The 18,354-nt window shown below is 34.3% G+C and overlaps 1 protein-coding gene across 1 annotated transcript in view; it reads right to left on the bottom strand.

The window, feature by feature from the left end:
- LOC133330790 (carbonic anhydrase-related protein 10) overlaps positions 1-18,354 on the bottom strand; it is a gene marked incomplete at its 3' end in the record, with an annotated part of 57,543 nt that overhangs the window by 12,168 nt on the left and 27,021 nt on the right. The window lies entirely within an intron of this gene.

An 18,354-nucleotide genomic window follows, 5' to 3' on the forward strand; every position in this document is an offset into this window, starting at 1 on the left:
ACAAACACACAGAGAATGAGAGAATGCATAACACAAAAAAAGAAGAACATGAAGAGAACATAAATTATTCCAATATTTGTTTGTTTTGTTGTTGGATTTTGTGTTTGTGTATGGTGGGAAAATAGGATTTTACTGGATAAATAAATGTTTTCCTAGTTTTTGGCCAAATCAATATTCCGACTCCATAAAGTCTTCTTAAAGTGCAATGCGACTGTGTGTGTTGGACATTCTGGCGCCAGAGTAAATTAATAACACAAATGGAAGCTTCCATGTACTGTATTTTAGTTGAAAATTTATTAAATTGAAGTTGACATTAGATAAATAAGAAATGAAATGTGGGAAATGAGAATTAAATCAATGACCTTTTGTACTGGGATGAGAGATTTTGTTAGAAGTTATACTACGTTTTAAGCAAATTGTGTTTAATTTCCGACATTAAACGAGAAGGACCTTCTATATGTTTGGAGGGAAAAATGTCAGAGTAGGATTGTAATTTAAATGTCAATAGAGAATTTAATGTTTGCCTTTCTGCACATTTCAAACCTTCATTATACGAGTATCTTATATACAGGGAAACTTATACATTAGTAATCTATAGATATACATCCCTCTGTCAGGGTTCTGTAGATAAAACCAGTGAGCGGAGCAGTATAGTCGGACGGGGCCGACCATACGATACCCTACACAACTACCACGAACTCTAACTTTCTGAGGATGTTTATTCCGAGTCTGAGTAATATTTCGTGATATTTGCCCCCTCTTGTCCGATTAGAGGTCAACAACACCTCTTCCTTACTTTTTTCGAATATTCAGTACAGTCCTTCTAATTGCTTGTCCAGATTGCCTTCACGGTGGGTTGTGTAGTGATTTTCGGATTATTCTCGACTCGAAAACACACAAAAAATTTAGTTTTCGGTCCATTTCATCCCAAAATTTTAATCTGATCATCACCGAAAATTGTAGGCGTTGTTCTTGACCATAACTGGAACTTCATGAAAAATTTCAAAGCCATCAGCGCGATATTTCCCCCTCTAATGTGGTAATGGGTTACTAAATAATATCTGAATACGTAAGCACCTATAAATATTTGACTGTAACTCCCACATCTGAGTAGATACATCACTATATTTGGTATCAATTTAAAGGCCAACCACTCCTCTTGGATATGCTATCAACTCCTCGGGTCTACATCCTCCAGGAGTAAATGTATATGCCATAGAATACAAATTTTGTCATTTTTCACACAAAAGTCAGGGTCCATTTGACCCGCTAAATATTGACCGATCTTTATCAAAACATGCATGCTTATTATCTGGCCCGATCCCCTTCTCCATGCAAAAATTCGCAGTGTTTGGGCCATAATTGCGGCCTCTGGAGCGACCAGAAAAACCGACAAAAATAATGTTTTTGGTCCATTTCATCCCCTAAATATTAACCGATCTTTACCAAAAACAATAGGGGTCTTCATTGGCCAGAACCCATCCTACATGCAAAATTTCGTGAAGATTGGTCCATAACTGTGGCCTGTATCGTGTTTACAAATTATAATGGACAGACGGACGGACGGACGGACACACATGTCTAGATCGATTCAGCTAGTCGAGATATGACGATCGGTATACTTAAAGGTATGTCTAGGACCAATATTTCGCGGCGTTACAAACATTTGGGGCTACACAAAGCTATAATACCCTGACAACATAGTTGTGTAGGGTATAATAAATTTTATATTCAAACCCCGTTTTCCATAAGGCCTGTTAATAATACATTATAAGGGTTTTCAATATATGAAACACCTTCAATATATAGAACACCTGCAATCTAACTTACATTCTATAAAAATCGTTTAATCATAGAAGGCCTTAAAGAGTTATTTTATCATTTAATTAAAATCTTTGGAAGTCGAGATTATCTGATACATTTGTCATTCCGATTTATACACATCAAAATATTCACCGGAGACCCAATAAAGTATACATATTCGTGATCAGAAAAAAAAATCAATGTCGATTTATGTGTGTCCGCCCCCCTGTATGTCTGTTGAAATCACGATCGATATATTTAAGGTAGATCAGTGCTGCTCTCCTTGTACCTTTAGATTTTGTCGTGTTCCCAAAGAATTTTGGAAGCAGGATTAAAAGTTGACGTATCTCTTTCCTAATGAATCCTGCTGTCATATGTTTTTTATAGGGTTTACAGATCATATCACATCCACTTAAAGAAGTCACTGGCAGATAGGAAAAAATTGATTTTATACTTCCCCACTTTGATGATGGAAAACATTTACTTTAACTCCCCTAAATAACATGTTAGCAATACTAAATCAATGGAACTATTTACAGGGATAACTAAAGCATAACGTAACCAATACAACATCCTACCATAAACAGAAATAAAACAACAACAACAACAAAAATCAGCTATCAAAGGGAAAGTCATTTATATGTGACAGATGTTTACAGAAATTTAGCACACAACAACAACAACAAAATATAGGCACACACTATCAATGGCTAGATAAATTAATAGTGAAATGTATTTTTGAACACTATATATTATAAAATTTATATACCAAAAAGATATAAAAAAATAGTATTAGTTAAAAAAAAGATATAAAAAAATAGTATTAGTTAAAAAAATTTACTGTTTTGTAAAAAAAGTCAAATTCGCCGAATGTGCCCCAACCCGGGGTAGCTTCGGCATTTGATGGGGCACATTCGGCACCATAGTCATAGCCGGGTAATTGTCATCGCTATCAGTCTGGTTGAAATTCTGAACAAACACTATTAGGTTTTAATACGCCACACAATGTTTGAATTATATGGCTTTATTTTCGAGCGGCGGACGTTTACATCTCAAGGTCGCACACACCATCAGAAATAGGGGTTTTCTATCGCATTTTCGTCAATACAAGCACGTTTGATCTTATATATGCAATTTCGAACCATATTAAAGGATTAGTTTTAAAAACAAACTCAAAAACCTTTTACGGAAATAATATTGCACAATCTGTATATGGCCGAATGTGCCCCACTTTGAAATGCCGAATGTACCCCGAATGTACTTTTTATAGTTTTTTTCATTTTTTTCGATCAGATTTGTAAAAAGATTATATTTTTAAATATTTTTATAATAATACACATCGTAGTTAACCACTTTTTAATAATATTGTCTTAAAAATTTTAAAAGTTTTATACACGAAATACTTACGAAATGGAATTGAAATATTACAGAAACATCTATAAAAATACAAAAACCTATGTATCTAAATAAGCTTATTAGCTAGAAATTTCAAACTTTGTGTCAGTTATTTATTTCAATATTCGATACCTATGTATCGAAACTAGTGATGTACGGTGAGAACTTCATATCGAAAACGCGATTGCCGAAGGTGCCCCGATGCCGAAGGTGCCCCAGTCTCCCCTACATATTTTCTTTTCTAATCCTGAAACCAAGGTCCGAATATCCACAATTTTTATGAAATATTTTTACAAGTGTTACGTTTCTAATAATGTCTCATGCCAATTATTGCATATTAAAATTTAAGTAGGTACTTAAGTAGTTACATAATTAAAGCAATAATAAAAATTTAATATTTTATCAAATTGGCATTTTATTAGAGAATAGTTTGAAGAGTTACTACCAACTTTTGAAAAATCGATTCCCTTTCCTTTTAAGTTTACGTCTCAGTTTGGTAGTAACTCATTGAAATTCATTTGAATTACTATTTTAGTATTTTATTAAAGGCCCTTAAGTCATTTTCTCTTATTACAATTCCTGCACTGCCAAATTTCGGTAAACACGAATTGATATCGAACATTGAAATTCTTTCACACATTTCATCAACGTTCATATACACAACGATAGACATTAATTTTTGTATAGATTTTTAATTAAAATCGATGACATAATATCATTCTAATGAAAACGATAAATATTTATATGATATTGCTAAAGAGGAAACCTATCAATTTTCCAAATCATTTCGATATTAAATGAATATATTTGGGATAGTCACATTAAGATGGGTTGTAAAAAATAATAAAATTAAGCAGAAAGGTTAATATATTTCAATGGACCAAATAGGCAATCATTAAACTATAATTCAATAACTTTATCTTTACCATATATTAAGTTATTGAGATATACTTTAATGAATTATTTGTTGGTAGCCCTGTAGTGCATGAAGAATTACTAAAGGCTATACATTATTTGAAGTCTTGTACATCGAACTAAGTACCATAGCAACTGTAAGGAATTGTGTTTTTTGATGCTGGTATATAATATTCCGGCTGAATTAAGGAGTGGGCTGGTAAGTGAATACCAATACTTGATTTGGTTTTAACATGGCTCATATATATTTGAAGATTTTAAAGAGAAAAAAAAAATATTTTGTTTTTAATTTTTATGAATGAAGACGAGTCCTAATTTTTGATGGCGAGCATTGTAACTCCTCACTGGAACATCGAAATCCGAATATTTCGACAGTGTTAGAAAAATTTTTGAGTTCGTTCAAAAATTAACAAAATAGCGGACCTTTTTTAAAAAAGCGCATATTTTCGGCTAAAACCCAAGCTGGAAAATAGGGAAGATCTTCACTGATTGGATTTATCATAATTCATACGATAGCTATTTGGGTCCAGAATAACGTGTTAAGCAAACAGAGATATATATGCGGAGGTCTACGGAATGACTGTCTAGTTTTCAAAAGTATGACAGCATTTGTGATAGGTAGGAGATGTATTAAAGGTAATGGAACTACATAACCAATAATTGCACCAAATCTATATTTAGTAAAAATATTAAGGTCTGCTATATTCAGACCGCACAGGTTCTATCAGTGGGCCAACGGGTTCAACATCGAACTTTATATAAGTTTTTTAGGTATTAAAATGCTAACATCGGCGTATTTGACTCCAATAAAGCTACGTTTCACTGACACAACGGCATTGTGCACATACACAAATTTTATTTTTTTAATAAAATCATTTAGAATGTAAAACCAGTAAGGAATGTTGGGCCGTTGGACTATGTCTGTACTTCTGGAAAACGCAACTACGTTATTCTATGCTCAATTTTATACGTTGTGCAAAATTTCATGTCAATCTGACAAACATCAGTTTACTTAAAATCGGACGAAAATATATATGGAATCTATATCCAAATATGAACCGATTTCAACGAAACTTGTCACAGGTTGGGTTATACTAATTTCGGAACGTTTTGTTCCTATCAACCATATATTGGTTCCTTGGTGCGTCAATTACTTAAAATCAATCGATCTAAGCAATATAAGAACTTTGGTACATTATTTACATTAAATCTGACGGAAATATATATATCTTAATCTGAACCGATTTTCACGAAACTCAGCACATATCATTCCTCAATTCAATATGTCATACCAAATTTGTGCAAATCGAAAGATATATAGGGACTTTGGTGCACCATTAACTTTAAATTGGGCTAAAATATATATGGGAGCTACATCTAAATCTGGCCCGATTTTCACGAAACTAACCACACATCATTATAGACTTAATTCAGTACGCTATGACAAATTTCGTGGAAATCGAAAGAAATATAGGGACTTTGATGCACTATTTTTACTAAATCGGACGAAAAAATTATATGGAAGCTATATCTAAATGTGCACCGATTTTCATGAAATTTATGAGAGCTATATCTAAATCTGGACCGATTTTCACGAAACTTGGTAGACATAACCCTAGGCTCAGTTCAGTACGTTTTGCCAAGTTTCCTACAAATCGAAAGATATATAGGGACTTTGGTGCACCATTTACATAAAATCGAAGATATTTATGAAAGCTATATCTAAATCTGGGCCGATTTTCACGAAACTTGGTAGACCTCACTCTATGCTCAATTCCGTACGTTATGCCAAGTTTCGTGCAAATCGAAAGATATATAGGGACTTTGGTGCACCATTTGCGTAAAATCGGACGAAACTATATATGGGAGCTATATCTAAATCTGGACCGATTTTCACGAAACTTGGCAGACATCACATTAGGCTCAATTAAGTACGTTATGCCAAATTTTGTGCAAATCGAAAGATATTTAGGGACTTTGATGCACCATTTACCTTAAATCGGACGAAAATATATATATATATATAGCTGAACCGATTTATCCCAATTTCAATAGGATTCGTCTTTGGGCCAAATAAGTGACCTGTGACATATATTATCTAATTCGGATGATAAATGCGACCTGTAAATTGTTTACAACTTAACATGGACAGACAGACGGATAAAGGACGGACATGCATAAATCGACTTAGAAAGTGATTCTATGCATATTCGCAAAAGGAACCATGTGTCTATCTCGTTTCCTTTTGCCTGTTACAAACATATGCACAAAGGCATAATACCCTGTACCACAGTGTAGTGAAGGGTATAATTACAACTAATTTGGTTGTAGCATGTGTTCAACCTCCCCAAAATATCGAAATTTGAGGATGTAGCATTTTATGGAGGATTCCCAAAAAAGTTAACCAATATTGATCATGTTTAGTACGATCATGCATTGACACCCTATGAGAACCTGAAAAATCTAATTATAGCCAATTCGGTTAAAAAACGTGTCCCAAAACCGGAAAGTACCGAATAATGAAGGTTAACATTGTATGAATAGTTTGGGGGTGACGTTATATGGGGGCTACAACAAAACGTGGACCTAGGAATAAGTGTAATGTCTGAGCAAAATTTAAAATTTCTCTATCGTGATTTCAACAGACCGCCAGGCAGACAAACGGACGTACATAAATCTACACGATTTAAATTTTTAGAAAATAATAGGGTGGGAAAAAGAAATCCATTATTTTTATACGAACTATAGGACTTCATTTAACATGCTTCGGAATGTTCGATGTGGGACAAAACTTTTCCGTTTTCTTGTATGATTTGCTGCCATTTTAAAGGTAACTTCATAATGCTGCTCTCATAGAAGTCCTGCTCTCTACGAGTACATGCAATAAACTCTAGTAGTCGATTTTCACAATCCTCCCTAGATACCAATTTTTTTATCACTAAAGAAATTTTGCAATGCAAGAGAAAGATGATAATCGATTGGTGCCAAGTCCGGATTGTATGGCGGATGCATTAAAACTACCCAACCAAATCCCGAAGTTTCTGGCTAGTCACTGTAGATGTGTGTGACCTAGCGTTGTCATGGTGGACAACGAAACCTCTACTATTGGCCGTTTCTGATCAATTGTAAATGGGTTAAAAGCATTTTATGGCAGATTTTTAGCTCCTGAGTGATGCTACGACTGATAACATGCTGGCCAACTTCCATCATTTTTCCGATTTTATCGACATTTTCGACGACCGACCTACCTGTGTGAGGTGCATCCTTAACATCAAAAATTCCTGAACGGAATCTACGAAATCAGTATCGGAACCATAAACTCCATTCACAATTTTAGGCGCTTGGTTTGCATTTTCGCCTTTGTCAAAGAAAAACTGTAAAATGTACGGAATTTTTAATTTGTTCACTTCCATTTTTAACACCCTGTAAAATAATTTTTTTACTCCGAAATGTCACCCTTCCAACGAGCATACATCTGAAATGGTTTGATCGATACTTTACGATAAATCTATCAGTACAGCTATCTGCCGAAAAATAATGTTTTTTTCCCCAACCTAATATAATGTCTGGAGATTATTTCATGCACATGTTGACCGCAACTGCGCCTCCCAATCTGGACTAATACGTGCTTCAATGAAGTCTTCTAATTCGTTAATTCATTAATTGATGGGGAACAGTCTATAAAAACAGGAGCTTCAACATACAGTCGAAATCTTTTATAACTGCATCGATTATAACGTCATATAATGATGGTATCCAAAAGTCCCGAAAAGAGTTCTGGCCTTTGTTTTACATCAATTATGATGTAGTCCATGTAAACGACTTCAGTTGACAATAAAATGGATTGTTGATCCTATATAGTGATCAAAATGACTTCAATTTTGCTACCTTTTGGACACTATTGTTCACTAAAATGGTTTTTTTTCCTCAACGTATTTCATATGGCCTTGAATAGCAATAATTTTCGTAAAAAAAATTCTTCATTAACCCACCTTAGTGTATGACAATGTCAACAGCAGATGTTTTACATACAACATTTTTGTGTTGTGTTGACATAGGTGCGTTTTGTGTGTGTGTCATAGTTTGTAAGTGAGCTTATTTGTATTGTAAGACATATCCTTACCGAGACAATATAGACGGACACACAAACCACACGTACACTTGTGTCTGGCTACTGATGGTGAGAGTATTTGCACACATGTCTGTTGTGGGTGTGTATGATTTGAGGTGTGTAACATGTTCGGATTCTATGAACTTTTCCTTACAGTTCTTGTCATTCATGTCGAAATGTTTATCATTCATTGATGGCATGTTTAACATTGTTCTGGGAAATGTCTTCCAATTTCAATTTCACTTTCTTTCTGGTAAAGTTAAAGGAAAATGTCAACATAGTACAAAATTAATGATGATTTCTTGAAATAATTTAATTGGATTTCAATTTAAAGAGGTTTAAAAATATTAAATACTATGATAGGAAATATTAAAAATTACTGTACGAAATTGTCTTCTTTGTTAGGGTTTTTGTCAAATTGTTTTAAACACCCTTGAAAAAATTTGCAATTCCATTTAACATCTTTATTTTCCATGTACACTTAACATTACAAATGTTCTTAAAAATCACTTTATTATACCCTACACAACTATGTTGTCAGGGTATTATAGCTTTGTGCATTATTATGTTTGTAACGCCGCGAAATATTGGTCCTAGACCCACCTTTAAGATATATGATCGTCATATCTCGACTAGCTGAGTCGATCTAGACACTATTCCGTCCGTCCGTCTGTCCATTATAATTTGTTACAGGCCACAGTTATGGACCAATCTTCACGAAATTTTGCATGTAGGATGGGTTCTGGCCAATGAAGACCCCTATTGTTTTTGGAAAAGATCGGTTAATATTTAGAGGATGAAATGGACCAAATACTAAATTTTTGTCGGTTTTTCTGGTCGCTCCAGAGGCCGCAAATTTGGCCCAAACACCGCGAATTTTTGCATGGAGAAGGGGATCGGGCCAGAGAATAAGCATGCATGTTTTGAGGAGTGGTTGGCCTTTAAATTGATACCAAATATAGTGATGTATCTACTCAGATGTGGGAGTTACAGTCAAATATTTACAGGTGCTTACGTATTCAGATATTATTTAGTAACCCATTACCACATTAGAGGGAGAAATATCGCGCTGATGGCTTTGAAATTGTTCATGAGGTTCCAGTTATGGTCAAGAACAACGCCTATAATTTTCGGTGATGATCAGATTAAAATTTTGGGATGAAATGGACGGAGAATATAATTTTTTGTGTGTTTTCGAGTAGAGTATAATCCAAAAATCACAACACAACCCACCGTGAAGGTAATCTGGACAAGTAATTAGAAGGACTGTACTGAATATTCGAAAATAGTAAGGAAGAGGTGTTGTTAACCTCTAATCGGACAAGAGGGGGCAAATATCTCGAAATATTACTCAGACTCGGAATAAACATCCTCAGAAAGTTAGAGTTCGTGGTAGTTGTGTAGGGTATCGTATGGTCGGCCCCGTCCGACTATACTGCTCCGCTCACTGGTTTTTCTTCTATGTATTCCCCTCAGTATTTCCTCTGCATTATTATGCTTGAGACAAATTGGGCGACTTGAAGATATATGTTTTTGTACGCACCACTATTATGTTGACAATACATTTTTGTTATTTTGGTTCATACTTTAGAATGGGAAGCTACGGCCGGTGCCACAAAAAATTCATTCATTCGCATATTGCAATAATTCCCATCCAACCCATATCCCATTTGCCTCATTCAATGCTCCCAAAAAATACAAAGGATCTACCCATACCCTAGTCGTTTGTCGGAGGGTGTTTTTTGACTAAAAACAGCAGCCAGAATGACGACATCAGGATGAGTTTTATGATACTTTGAATTGTTTGTTTTTTTGTTGTCTTTGCAGTCAGTTAGTCGCCAACTTAATAGCATCGTCGTATCGAGCTATTGTGCGATGATTTTAAGTAGATAGTAAGAAGGATGGTTTGGTTGGTTGTAGATGGCAAGCAAGGAAGAGTAACGCTTCCAAACATTAGACAACACGTTATAGGGTTCTGTTCCGCATATTTGTTGTTAGTTGACTGAGATTTGAGACAATAATAGATAGGAGGTCGGTGTATGCAGTTATAGCTGGTTAAGAAGAAGATCATGTGATTTGAAAATAATAAATATTAGTTCTTATATGGAAATTATCAATGGAGCTTGTCCTGCAATAATTTTTAAACGATCATAACTAGATTTTGCACAATGTTATGGATATAAATTAGGGGAAATATTTTAATGTGGCTCAAGATGGGGTTAGGATAATAATACCCAGCAACACACTGTGGTATTTATGCTTGCCCGATTTATGCTTGTCCATGTATTGTTGTGAACAAAGAACAGGTCGCATTTATGATCCGATTTGGATGAAATTTGACACATGTCACTTATTTGGTCCAAGGATTAACCCTATTGAAATTAGAGAAAATCGGTTCAGATTTCGATATAGCTCCCATATATAGCTTCGTCCGATTTTACGTAAATGGTGCACCATACAGTCAATGTTTGCCCGGTTGAGACAAAATTTAACATAGTGTATTGAAGTTACTATTGATTGACATCAGTATTGAAGCTACTGCAGTTTGACGTCAGTGGATTTTTGTTGAAATCGGTTCAGAGTTAGATATAGTTCCCATATATATTTTCGTCTGATTTTATGCAAATGGTGCAAATAAGGAGCCTATGACTGTTCGTTTTACATGAAATATTGCTAGCGTATTTAATTGAAGGCGTTTCAGGTTTAGCTTCCATATATATTTTTTGGTATAGCCCCCATATTACGGTACAACCAAATATTCGGCATTATAGGGATTTTTTGAAACCATCACTGTGAATTGGTAAGCCCCATATAACGCTACACTCCAAAGATTGTTATTTGTGGAGCTTGGGAATGTATTTCAATCATTTTGAGAGCAATTTAATATAAAAATCCTCATTGAGTAGAAAATGTACCTACCAAATATGATCAGCCTATGGTTCCGGGTAGACTCCATACAAATATAACCCTCATTTTTTATTATTTTGGAGGTTTTAAGCATACTACAGAAACTTCAGTGGAGAATTCGGCTAACAGATTTAAAATTTCTCGAACTTTATATAAAAACCAGTCGCATTTCGACTAAAACCTAAAAATGCCGAATATAGGCGAGGTCTTTATGTGGGGGCTATATATATATAAAGAGAGAGATGACAAATCACAGCCAATTCAATGGGCCTTTAAAAAGTGACTGGTCCACTACCCATTTATGGATATGCCAAAACATTGATAAGTTTCAGTACCCTGTTTAACAAATTGCACATTGGTGTGAAAATGCGGTTATAGGCTTCTAAATATCGAAAATGGGTACCTCTATATTGGAGCTATACCAATACGCACACCGATATTGATAATGTTTGGTAGGACGATTTGACACCCCATGATAATTTGAAAAATCAAATGATATCTAATTCGGTTGAAAAACGTTCTGAAACACAATAAAATAAACATGTGAAAAAGCGTTAAGTTCGGCCGGACCGAACATTGGATACCCTCCACAATAGATATAATAACAGGTACTAGAAATGAAAATATAGGGATCATATCAAAATATGAAAATGTGCCTCATCGAAATATTGGTTCTAGACACCATGTTTCATTGGAACAAATCCGTTTCAGAAAATTTACATTTCATCCAAACTTTGCCCATCTTATTATTTCTTCCAAACTTAGTTCAAATTCGAACATAAGGGAATATCGGTCCACTCATTCTGGAACCTCCACACAGGGGCTAGGTTCTAATTTTTTATTTCGCTATCCTCCGCAGGTGAAATTATTACAACAGAGTCTTAGAACCAAACTCAAAACGCGGATTAAATCAGATAACTATTTTAATATAAAAAGGGGCTTATATCGGGACTACCCCAAAAAGGAAGCGAATATTAATAATTTTTGGTAGGGAGATTTGTTACCATATACGACTACAAAATACCAAATTGCAGTAAATTCGGTTGAAAAACGCACTCAAAAACCTCAAAATACCGAAATTGGGGGATCCTTATATGGGGGCTACCCGAAAAAATGGATCTATATTTAAAATTTTTTGTAAAAAAATTTAGTATTCAATAAGAACCCATTGTGCCAATTCGGTTGAAAAACGCGCTCAAGAACCCCAAAATACTGAAAATTGGGGTACCCTTATATGGGTAAAAATGGACCTATATTTATAATTTTTTGTGGAGACATTTAGTACCCAATAAGAAACAATGTAACATATTTTTGCGAATTTGGTTGAAAAAAGCGCTCAAGAACCCCAAAATACCGAAAATTGGGGGGTACCCTTGTATGGGAGCTATGACAAAACGTGAACCGATAAAGACCATCTGCGAACTTGACTTGCCTGCAGACAAATCACGACTCTATGCAAAATTTTGGCGATCTATCTCAATTCGTTTAGACGATAGAGTGATTACAACCGACAGATGGACAGACAGACGGTCAGACGGGCTATATCGTCATAGAGTTTTACGCTGATTAAGAATATATATACTTTATAGGGTCGGAAAAACAAAATTAATATACCCTCCATACTATGGTGGAGAGTATTAAAAAATAAATAATATTTCCAAAACAATGAATACTTTTCCAAAACAACCTTAATCCTGCTTTCAAATAGTAATCGTAAATGCAAATTTAATAATTCCAGCCCCAGCAGTTCACCAAAATCCAAATAGTATCAGATTTGGTAATATTCTGTACTTTTCCTACCTACCTCAATGCTGCACTCCGACAGTCATCTTAGATGCAACATTCAGGATTCCACTTCTATCCGTTCACCAAAGTTCAAGTTGTTCGTGCTTTTCGCGAACATTCAAATTGTAGCAAATTTAGTACCATTTATTACTTTTCGTAGACGTAAGTACGATTTTCCAAAACTTCCTACATTCTTCACCACAACAATAATTTTAAATATTAATTTTTGGATCCCACATGAATACAAAGTGTACAATATTTGGTACCATTAAGTACTTTTCGTACGTATAACTGCGAGTTTCCCACATTACCTCGTTCCTGTACTCTAACAGTAATTTTAATTCAAAATATAAGTTTAAAAATCTCTATCCATTCACTCACATCTAAATTGTACTAAATTTAGTACCATTTAGTACACATAATTACGATTTTTCAAAACTATCTCCATATCTCAATCTTGCATTCCAACAGTGATTTGATTTCCAAAATTTCAGGATCTCACACCTATTCACATTCACACAAATCGAAATTGTACAATATTTTGTACCATTTAGCATTTTTTCCTACCCTCTTAAAGTAATTTTAATTCCAAATTTCAGGATTCCCCATCCGTGTACACAGAAACAAATTGTATCTTAGTTAGTACAATTTAGTATCCATAAGTACAAATTTCCAAAATTAGCTTAATCCTACACGCATACAGTAATCTAAATTCCAAATTTCAGGATTTGGAATAAGGGAGATGGCTCATAAAATCTCGGTTTAAAACTTTACGAATCTTATTTGAAATTTCAGGGTTCTGTTTCAATCCATTATACCAAATCTGAATTATACCAAGTTTAGTACCATTTGATACAATTACATTCCAAAAGTAATCTTAATCCTATATTTCAGGTTTCTGTTTTATAACATATTTTGTACTATTTAGTACTTTTTGTTCCAATAAGTACGAATTCCATCTTAAAGTACCCAAATCCTATACTCCAAAAGTAATATTTTTGTATTATTAAAAAAAATAAATAATATCTATTATATTATAATTATTTCAACCCCATTTTAGTGCTCTTATTATACCACCCCACACAACAATTCTTCTCACGCAAAAAAAAATCGAAACAACTTTATTTCACTGTTTTCAGAATTTCCAGAAGCAGCAGCCGTAGTGGCGGCAGCCTTACACTTCCGCAGCAGTGAAACCTCAATAAGAATAACAAACAAAGTTCACATGAAAGAAATATGAAGCTTCCGTTTGGCTTTCGAAAAAAAAAAAATAAATAAGTTAAGTCAAATATTTTACGAGCTGTGTAGTAGTAATACAACTTCGAGATTTCTCTTGGTTTATAATAATGCATAAATTGTGGGGCTCAACTCAGCAGCACATTTTCTTTATAGTCAGTATTGCTTGCTGCTGCCACTGTTGTTGTCGTTATTATATCATTTCTTCTTATGCATGATACCGTGGCATAAGAAGCATGTCCGCCATCCACACGTTCTTTTGATTTGAGTTTCAGTCATTTCTTGGATTGGGTTTGGTTTTTACATTTTTTACATTACAACCGGCGATGCCAAAATCGGGGGAAGCTGAAGTTAAGTTGCGTCACAAGAAAATTGCTAAAGTTAAAAATTGCTGTTTTTTGTTTTTGCGAAAATAAATGGCGCCAGACATTGTGGCGTCCACAACAATACGGAAACAGCATCAATTGTCATCATTCGTTCGTTCTGGTGGTTGAGACGAGACAACACACAGACTGGCAGTCGGAGTAAGTCAATGAACAAAATAAACAAACAGAGCATTTCAATCTGTCCCCTTCTACTTGGAAATGATGGCTATTTGTTTACTAAGAGGTTTGATGACTTTTTCTCTTTTCATGTTTTTGAATTTCTGATTTTTGGCAAGTTATGCCACTTTATCGATTTGTTTCACAATATTAAATTAGGACCATGGATTGGAATTGGGTGTGAGGATTTTGAAAACAAAGTTTTATGATTCGTATTGATACTGTTAACAAAATAGTTATCATTTGCAATTAATTGAGGTTTTAACCTAAATAGAATAAAGTTTTATGCGTCTTCTGGTTTGAAAAAATATGACATTTTAGGTTTGCTACATTTGATATTGTTGGGAACAAAAAATCTTTATCGGGTCACTATAAATCTTGTCATTTCGTATGGCAGGGTTTCATGTAGTTAGCACCATCCGGCTTTATCACTTTTTCTAGTAGTTATGCATAGAATATAGAATTGGAAATAATCTAGAAAGAATATAAATATGATAAAAATTTTAACTCTAAGATTCTCCTCATACTCTATGTTACTATTATAAAATTTCAAATCGTGTACGATGTTTTAAATATAAAACTCGGATCACATTTCAGTACTACTCATCAAGAAATTGGTGGTAAGGCGGACATTATTATGGCCTAGACAAATTGTTTACCTTGAACATACATTTTCGTGTGTATCATTTCAAAAGGCATCACGACGAATGAACATTGACGAACACAAATCTGAAGCACCATCCTAAAAAACACGCGAAAAAAGCGTTATGTTCGGCCATGCCGAACATTGGATACCTTCCACCATAGGTACACAGACAGTTACTTGCCATGAAAGTTGTAACCCCACGCGATGATATCAAAAATCGGCGGAATAATTAGATAGGGGGATAGATTAAACATAAATGAACGTAGGTTAACAATGTTTTGCAGCGACATCATAGACTCTCCTGGATAATGGGCGGTATCACTATGCAGACAAAATTGAATTTCATGAACGTTTGATTCAGTTTTTTCTGGAATCTCAAAAACTGCAAAATGTGGAACGATATAGTAGGATGGAAGCTAAAGTATCTAAAGTCCTCAATATACTGCCATTTAGAGGACAAAGTTATATGGGACAATACCAAAAAAGAGGGACCAATATTAAATACCTCTGGTATGAAATATCGAAAAGCGGGATGTAGCATAATACGGGGTTGATGCCTTATCGCGAACTAACATAACAAAATTTCGAACCGAACATTTTTATATTGTATCTCGATATCAAATGAGAGCCCGAAAGAACCACTTCGGTTGAAAATTTTGCACAAACTCCTTTATATGATGGCGATCCAATTTTTTGGGTAGCCCCCATATAAAGGTACCCCCAACATTTCTTTTGAAAACTAATTCAATTCATTTATGAGCATATTTTCGTCTACCATTAGGTAAATGTTGCACCAAATTCCTAATGTTTGTCCGATCGACACGAAATTTTGCACAAGGTTTTATGTAAATTGCTGCAGATGCAGACATAGCATTCACATATATTTTCGACCGAATTTACGTCTGTTTGTTGATTATACCCAAAGTGTTGAAGGGTATCCGACCCGTTTTCCACATTTTGATGATGAGGTCAAATATGGTAAATAATTTTTCGGTATTTTTTCAGGAGTGTAGCTAAAATACACTGCGGTACAGGGTATTATGTATGCATATGTTTGTTACAGGAAAAAGGAAACGAGATAGACACATGGTTCTTTTTGAGAATAGACACAGAATCAATTTTTAAGTCGATTTATGCATGTCCGTCTGTCCAAGTTAAATTGTAAACAAAGTACAGGTCGCATTTTTGATTAGAAGTGGATGAAATTTGGCACAGCTCATTTATTTGGCCCAAGGACGAACCCTTTTGAAATTGGAGAAAAACGGTTTAGATTTAGATATAGCTCCCAGTTTCGTCCGATTTTATGTAAATGGTTCACCAAACACCGGATATTTGTCTAATTGAAACAGCGTTGTGTACACCGAACTGAATTAGGTCCATATTGATGTATATGAAGTTTTTTTTGAAAATAGGTTCAGATTTAGATATAACTCCCAAATATAGTTTCGTCCGATTGTTGGTTAATAGTGCATCAAAATCCCAAGGATTGTCCAATTTCTACAAAATTCTGCACAACGTATTGAAATATGTCCATATTTATGTGTACGAACTTTTGTGGAAATCGCTTCATATTTATATATATTTCGTCCGATTTTATCTATATGGTGCACCAAACACATAATATTTGTCCGATCGAGACAAAATTTTGCACAGGGTACTGAACTGGGTCCAGTTTAATGCCTGCGAAGTTTTGTGGAAATCGGTTCAGATTTAGATATAGCTCCCATATATAGTTTATATAGAGTTATGGAAAGCGGTTAAGATTTACATATAGCTCCCATATATATGTTTGTCCGATTTTATCTAAATCGTGCACCAAGCTCCCAAGGTTTGTCCGACAGATAATATACACAAAATTTGGCAGAGGTGAACTTAGAGTGATGTGTATTAAATTTGCAAAAATCACTTTAGATTTAGATATATCTCCCGTAACATATATGTTCGTCTGATTTTATGTAAATGGCGCACCGATGAGCCTACGTCTGTGCGAGATAAAATTGTGTACAGATAACTTTGATGCAGCATACCAAATGGTATATGTCACGGTTGCTCAATTAGATCCAGACTTACATGTCGCCCCCCATACATTTTTTGCTCGATTTCATACAATGGTACGCAAAAGAATCCGATTATATGGGTTTTTAATTGGTTCAAATATCTATGTAGATTACACATTTAGTTTCGACCTTTTTCAATGTTCCTGTAATGGTTATATGTCTGTTCTATCTACAGGATATTGTATATTAGCATGTCTTGTATGTATCCAAGATTTTGTATTCTTGTTGACAATACCAAAGCTGTTTCTCTTTTTCTTTGTTGAATCTGACATTAAAGCTGAATTTTTTTTTATAAAGGATGCCAGCGTTAGCGTAAAAAATAAAGATTGTCAGCGTGCAGTATTACGTATATTTGTAGCAAGTTCGTTATAACCCAAATCATATATCCCTAGATCGCTTTAAAAATATTTTTTTTATGAAATATATGTCTTAAAACTCCGGGACCTGAAAATATGTTAGCTATAAAATAAAGTTTGCTGTAACAGGCGTACTCGAAGTTTGTATTCTAAAAAAATCATCGTTCTTTTTCACTTTTACCCGAACCTCATTCAAAAACAAAAAAAAAAACGTACATGTGGCACAGTGTTATTAATACCAATGATCCAAGTGATTCAAAGTTGCCTTGCACAACATTTTGTTTAAGGTTATATAAACATGTTTAACTTCTTAACTCAAAAACTTTTTAGGCTTTTACTCTACCGACCACATACCAAAACTTCAGCATGGAATCTTTTAATCTGATTTTTTGGTTTCAGATATTTTAAATATTTTTAAAATTAAATTAAATCTTTACCCTAACAACATTTTATGCTGTTTCTAATACGTATTGTGTTCCATATGTTTATGGTCTAAATATAAACATGATATTCTCATAAAAATAAACTTCTAGCACATTATCTCATAATATCATACTCATTCTCAACTGTGTCACGAAAAACTTCAACGCGAGTTATTGTG

Source organism: Musca vetustissima, unplaced genomic scaffold (assembly GCF_032173495.1).
Source record: "Musca vetustissima isolate MV318-11 ecotype Yass unplaced genomic scaffold, APGP_CSIRO_Mvet_v1 utg10043, whole genome shotgun sequence".
Lineage (NCBI taxonomy): Eukaryota > Metazoa > Arthropoda > Insecta > Diptera > Muscidae > Musca > Musca vetustissima.